The following is a 7,073-nucleotide window of genomic DNA, read 5'->3' as shown; positions in this document are numbered from 1 at the left end:
GACCTACACTGTCTCTTATAACCTTTAGCCTGAAGTCCATGTGGTCTGATACTAGTATGGCCACTCCAGATATTTGGAGGTGTTCTTTACTCGAAGAATTGGTTTCCCAGCCTTTGAATTTGAGCCCATGTGTTCTTTGATTATTCAGATGTGTTTCTTGCAGGCAGCAGAATGTTGGGTTCAGTTTTCTAATTCATCCTGCCATCCTCTGCCTTTGAATTGCTGCATTTAGTCCATTGACATTGAGAGAGATCATTGTGATGGGGATTTGTGCTAACTTTATGTCGAAATTTGGAGTACTTGTGGGGCTTGTCTTAGATTAATGTAGCCCTGTTAATTCTTCTTGCAACAAAAATGTGGAACACTTTACAAGTTTGCATGTCATCTCTGTTCAAGGGCCATGCTAATCTCTGTATCATTTCAATTTTAGTACATGTGTTGCCAAACTGAGTATGAGTTGTTTTTTTTCCCTATTTTTCTCTTCTGATTTTTTTGAGTGTTGTCCTTACTCACTCCTATGGCTGAGGGTGATTCCTAATCAAGGTAGGTATTTCAAAGCAGCTTGAAGCTATAGATTTAGAACCTTAATGTCCCAGAAGAAAAAGTATGGTTTTTACCATATTCTCTTTTACCATACCCAGGGCGTCAGCTGTGCACATTATTTCTTTTGGAAGATGGTGAATCAGTCTTGTTTAATGCCCTTCCCTGAAACCTTCATTAAGACCATTAAAATAGAGCCTTTTGCTGTTCTCACCTCGGTCCTGTGTACATCTCCAGAAAAAGGTGGATGGCATTGTCTGCACTTTGACCACCTTGAATGTAAGTAGGATTTTTCTCCTGAAGGAAGAGGTGAGAAGCATATTGATGATTTAATTCCACCTTATTACAAGTTCAACTTGAACGGAAGGTGAGATTCATGAGGCTCCTGCAAAGGACAGAAAAAAGGGTCTCAGTGAAGTATAATGGCCAACAAACATTAACAAAACAGATGTCTCAAAGTAACCTGTGTGCATCTTCGTGTGTATAGTGAGTTTTTTATCTACTCATAGTGATTCTCTGTCGTTCCACATGGGCAAAGCACACCTGTAATTAAAAATCGAGTTCTCTGAGCAGAGGGGGTTTTCTTAGGTCATTGAAGAAGTGTATAATAATTTATTGCTAAGCATATACAGCAGTTTGAATGATGTGTACTTTTCGATCTAAAATTAATTCCAAATATGTCTAAAATGACAGTCTCCTGACCCCGCATCTGGCTTTCCTCACTGAGGGCCCTTTGCCCTTGTTGGTGAGGTTCCCTCACCACCCCAAGCAGAGCTCCGGCAGCTGCAGACCTCTGCAACCAGCCATAGGTACGCTTTAGACCACTCTCCCCAAGCTTGAAGGAGCCTCATGCATGAAGGAACTGGCAGAGGATCCCAGGTGTGCGGGACCCGGGGCGGAGACATCCAAGGCTGCTCGGATCAAGACTGGGACTCCTCATCCAGATCCCTCATCTTCCAGTAGCTAAGTGTTACACCCACGAACTGCCCTTGGAGCCATGTAGTCCCATGAATGGCCAAGATCCAGAGACTGGATCTTGTTGATAATTCAACAACTCTTTTTGTCCAGTTCTCTTTCTTGGAGAACCTGGCAGGTTACCGAGAGTATCTTGCCCACATGGCAGAGTCTGGCAAGCTCCCCGTGGTGAATTCTACATGCCAAAACCCACTAACAATAATGGATCTCATTTCCCTGACCGTGAAAGAGCCTCCAATGTGGCACTTGCTAAAATCTCAGGGCTAGGACGAATGGAGATGTTACTGGTGCCTGCTCATGGAAATCATTCTCTACCACCAATGAACCCAGTATTCCTCCCAACATGCCCCCCACCCTGCTTCTGTGGCAGGGCATTCTATTTGGTTCTCTGGGGCCATGGACAAGCCAGAGAGCTGCTCATGGTGGGCAACTCATGGTCTTGGCGGGGCAGGAAGAATGGGCTGTTTCTACCCCCCACCCCCATCCCACGAGGCTGTAGTAGCCCTGTCACCGCTAGCTCATACCTGGCTATCCAATAGTCTCTGAGGTGATTGCCATTGTGCTGCCAGGGGAGATAAAGGCAGAAGGGACAAACACCCTTTCCCACCTGGTGTAGAATGGTGACATAGTTTAATGCATAGTTCAGCCACATTTCGGCCAAAAGCCGCTGGGTTCCGAATTGGGTCCATCTGCCTCTGGGGCCATGGTGGTTCTGGAGAGCCACTTGTGGGGGTCAAATTGTGGACTCGGTGGGGGAGAAAGAATGGGTCTATGGTCTACTCTTGCATGAATCTCCCAACTCAACTGGGTCCTCCAAACACCCTTTACTTGGTATTCTGTTCTCTGTCTGAGCTGCCTTTACCCCCAGCATGTGATGCCGGCTTCCAAGGCCTGGAGCAAACCTCCTAGTCCTTATCACTCTATTCTTGGGTATTAATCTCCCATTCTGTTACTTTATATTCCACGATGAGTACAATCTTTCTATGTCTGTCCCTCGCTTTCTGACTCATTTCACTTTCTATATTGATCCACTTTCATTCAAATTTTATGACTTCTTTTTTTCTAAAAGCTTCATAGTATGCCACTGTGTAGATAAATAAACTATCATTAACCAGTCATCTGTTCTTGGACACTAGGGATTTTTTTCCCCCAGATTATGGTTATTGTGAACAGTGCAGCAATGAACATACAAGTGCAGATGTCATTTCGGCTGTACTTTTTTGCCTCTCCAGGCTATCTTCCCAGGAATGATATTGCTGGGTTAAATGGGAGCTCAATTTCTAGTTTTCGGAGAACCATTCATACTGTTTTCCAAAATGGCTGAACCTGTCCGCATTCGCACCAGCAGTGAAGGAGAGTCCCTTTTTCCCCACATCCACGGCAACACCAGTAGCTTTTGTTCTTTTGGATGTGGGCCAGTTTCCGTGGTGTGAGGTGATAATCTCATTGTAGTTTTGACCTGCATTTCCCTGATGATTTGTGATGATGAGCATTTTTCATGTGCCTTTTGGCCATTCGGTATCTTCTTTGAGAAAGTTTCTGTTAATTTCATCACCCCATTTTCTGATGGCATTGGACGATTTCTTCTTGTACAGTTCAACCAGTGCCTTGTATATATTTGATATGAACACCTTATTACATAGGTATTGGGTGAATATCCTTTCCCATTCTGTAGATTGTCTTTGTATTCTGGTCACTGTTTCTTTTGAGGTGCAGAAGGTTCTTAATTTAAGATAGTCCCCTTTGTTTATCTGTGTTTCCAATTTTTTGGCAGTGGTGTGTTATCTTTGAAGATACCTTTAGCTTCAATGTTGTGGACGGTTTTGCTGACCTTGTCTTCAATGTACCTGATGAATTCTGTTCTGATGTTGAGGTCTTTGACCCATTTTAATATGACTTTTGTGCATGCAGTTAGGTAGAGGTCTGAGCCCATTTTTTTGCATGTAGCAGTCCAGTTTTTCCAGCACCATTTGCTAAAGAGGCATTTCTTGCTGCACTTCACATTTCCTGCTCCCTTATCAAAGATTATTTGAACATATATTTGAAGGTGTGTGTCAGTATATTCAATCCTGTTCCATTGGTAGGCGGCTCTGCCTTTGTTCCAGTACCATGCAGTTTTAACTATTATCGCTTTGTAGTAGAGTTTGAGGTTGGGGAAGCTGAGGCCTCCCATCGTCGTTTTCCCAAGAAATGCTTTAGCTATTCGAGGGCGTTTGTTGTTACATATGAATTTCAGGAGCGCTTGATCAATTTCTTTGACGAATGTTATGTGTAACTTTATAGGGATCACATTGAATTTGTACAATGCTTTGGGGAGTATTGCCATTTTGACAATGTTAATTCTCCCAATCCATGAGCAGGAGGTGTTTTCATTTCCTCGTTTCCTCTTATTTCCTGTTGTATAGGTCCTTTCCCTCCTTAGTTAAGCTGATGCCGAGATGTTTGATTTTCTGAGGCATGATTGTGAATGGGATTGCTTTCTTCATGTCACTTTCTTCTCTCTCATTATTTGCATATAGAAAAGCCATAGACTTTTGGGTAATGATTTTATAGCCTGCAACTTTACTATATAAGTTGTTTCTAGGAGTTTTTTGGTAGAGGTTTTAGAATTCTCTAAATATAATATCACATCTTCTGTGAATAGTGAGAGCCTGATTTCTACATTTCCTACATGAATGCCTTTAATATTTTTTTTATCTGACTGCTATTGCAAGTACTTCCAGTACTATATTCACAGAAGTGCCCAAATGAATATTTTTCTTTTTGGGTTTCACCCAGCGATGCTCAGAAGTTACTCCTGGTTCATGCACTCTGGAATTTCTCCTGGCAGTACTCGAGGGACCATATGGGATGCTGGGAATCGAACCAAGGTTGGCTGCGTGCAAGGCAAACGCCCTATCCCCTGTGCTATTGCTCCAGCCCCAAAAATGAATTTTTACTTAACACTTTCTATCTGTAAATTTCTATGCTAAGAACAGTGGTATAAACGGTGATATCTGAGTAATTTAAAAGTAAACTATGAAGACAGATAATATAAAGAATTTCTTTGTATTAATTTCTAAAATGTATAGCTTTTATTAAATATATTAAGAATGAATGAGAGGTCTTGATTATACCATGAATATTATTTCCCTGTTAGAAGTTACCCTTCTAAAATGCAATAAAATGACACATTTTGAAAATGTTTATTATTCATTAATTCAGTGAATATTTGTTAGTCTGGGGGTTCAGTGCCTCCAAGAAGTCAACCTGAACCCTCAAGGTTAGTGCATCTACAGTCTGATGGTGCCTTCATGCTGCCTGATAACCCCAGATTTCCACTGTGCCTCTAGCTGGATCCCAACACCTCAGGAGTAAGTTTCCCGAGAAATTAAACTCCGAAAAGATATGTGGGAGCCATGTTAACAAACCACCCCTGGCTCAGCTAAACAAGCTAATGTATTGGTCTTGCTTCAGAGACCCATAAATAAATCCATCTCAGGATGGATTTCACTGAAATATAGGTAAAGGTAAAGGCCCTCCCATTGATCGTCGATTTGCTCAAGCGGGCCCAGTAACGTCTCCATTGGAGACTTTTGTTGTTACTGTGGGCTGGAGCGATAGCACAGCGGTAGGGCGTTCGCCTTACAAGCGGCCAACGTGGCCAACCCGAGTTCGATTCCTCCGCCTCTCTCGGAGAGCCCATTAAGCTATCGAGAGTATTCGATATGCCAAACACTGAAATATGACAGCTGAAAATTCGGATATGCGGGTTTTGTGACTGAAATCTCCAGGCTTTCTCTGAGTCAGGGTGGGCAGCCCACTCTCACTGCCCTGTACTTATGGAAGCCTCAGCATAAGTGAGGCTCAAAGCGGCTCCAGCCTTAACTTCCTGATAAAAATACTAAATTCCAGGACTGAAGCGATAGCACAGTGGGTAGGGTGTTTACCTTGCTTGCAGCCGACCCGGGTTGGAATCCCAGCATCCAATATGGTCCCCTGAGGTCCACCAGGAGTAATTCCTTAGTGCAGAGCCAGGAGTAAGTCCTGAGCATTGCCGGGTGTGACCCCCCAATAAAAATACTAAATTCCTTGAACAAACATGATGAAATCTTAGTAACTGTATGAGAACCATAATGCACAAAATGAAAAGGAGACAGAGAGAAAGAATTAAAGAGCCTGCCATAGAGACAGGCTGGGAGTGGGGGTAGGGTGTTGGGGGATGTTGTAGGGAACCAGGGACATTGGTGGTTGGAAATGTACACTAGTGGAGGGAAGCATGTTGGATCGTTGTATGACTGGAAGCAAATTATGAATAGCTTTGCAATGGTAAATCTCACAGATATTCAATAAAAATTTAAAAATATATATCCTTCATTGGTATCTCAGACTACTGGTAGAACTTTAAAACCCAGCATATCTATTTTTGTTTTCTCAGTAGTAAAAAAACACGTTACTCACCTGTGTGCCAATAGCTTGAAGAATGCTAAATCCAAAGATATATCAATGACTGTCTTTGGCAAGAATACTGTAATTGCAGGTATGTTATGTTTTAGAATCAGTTCATGCACAAGAAATCAAGAGGAGCAAGTGGCAAAGAGCATCAATGTTGAATGGATAATGTTTGAGGAGCTTTCAAGGGAGACAGAAAGATTTGGCATGAGAAGAGGGAAGAAACAGAAGAGTGAAGTACTAATAAGTATCATGAGAAAAATGCAAGGGAGGACACTTCCTGGCAAGTGTCACACTCTGTTGAGCTTTTGGTGAGGATAAGTATTAGAAAGTATCTTTCCCATTTAGTGGTAAAAAGGTAACTTTGATGGGTGTATTTAAAATTTACTTTAACAATTAGAATTACTAAGAGATATACAATTACAAAGTTGCTCATAATTGAGTTTTAGTCATCTAATGTTCTAGAACCTTTCCAGTATATTGGGGGTATTTTTGAAGGAATATCCCTGGTGCGAAGATTTGGGCATCTGAATCTTAACACATTTCACCAAATATATGATCTGTACTCACATGATTTACACTGTCTCCCCTGCTCTTTGATTTATGTTTTCATGCAATATTTCCTTGTGAACCTCACCTCAAGTGAGGGTCCCTATTTAAAACAAATACATATTTCTGGGGAATTATATATTTTTGGTTGCTGGGAGAGTCTCTAAAGCAATGCTCAGGAGGTGTGGGGGCCCCACAGACAATTCTCAGAAAACGTGGCCATGGTGTTTGGTATCCTCCGAGGCTATAGGCCTTTGATAATCTGGCAATCAGGTGGTGCTGGGAGTCAAATTTAGTGAATGTGAGACAAGTTCCATAAGCACTACACTATCTCCTGCGGCCCTGGGTATAAGATTGATGTCAGCATTCTGAGGTCCTCCCTTTTGTCAGAAAGCAGAAACTTGTGCAGGAGAAAGTGGAAGAGACCTTAGGGTTTAGCTAGGTTGACTGAGTAGATGGTGGTAGTATTAAGATTGGAACATAAAGTAAAAATAAAACAAGAGAAAGATCTAACAATAGTAAAGAGGGCTTTAGTACTCAAAAAGTTTAGAAACAGGCACATGGCAAGTAGTTTTAAA

At 42.0% G+C, this 7,073-nt stretch overlaps 1 pseudogene; it reads right to left on the bottom strand.

Annotated features, from left to right (window-relative positions):
* Positions 1-350: 350 nt before the first annotated feature.
* LOC130018133 (uncharacterized) lies at positions 351-447 on the bottom strand (annotated as a pseudogene).
* Between the last annotated feature and the right edge of the window lie 6,626 nt (positions 448-7,073).

Source organism: Sorex fumeus, unplaced genomic scaffold (assembly GCF_029834395.1).
Source record: "Sorex fumeus unplaced genomic scaffold, SorFum_2.1 ptg000237l, whole genome shotgun sequence".
Lineage (NCBI taxonomy): Eukaryota > Metazoa > Chordata > Mammalia > Eulipotyphla > Soricidae > Sorex > Sorex fumeus.
The sequence above is the reverse complement of the archived record's forward strand: the minus strand, read 5'-3'. Positions and strand labels throughout refer to the sequence as shown.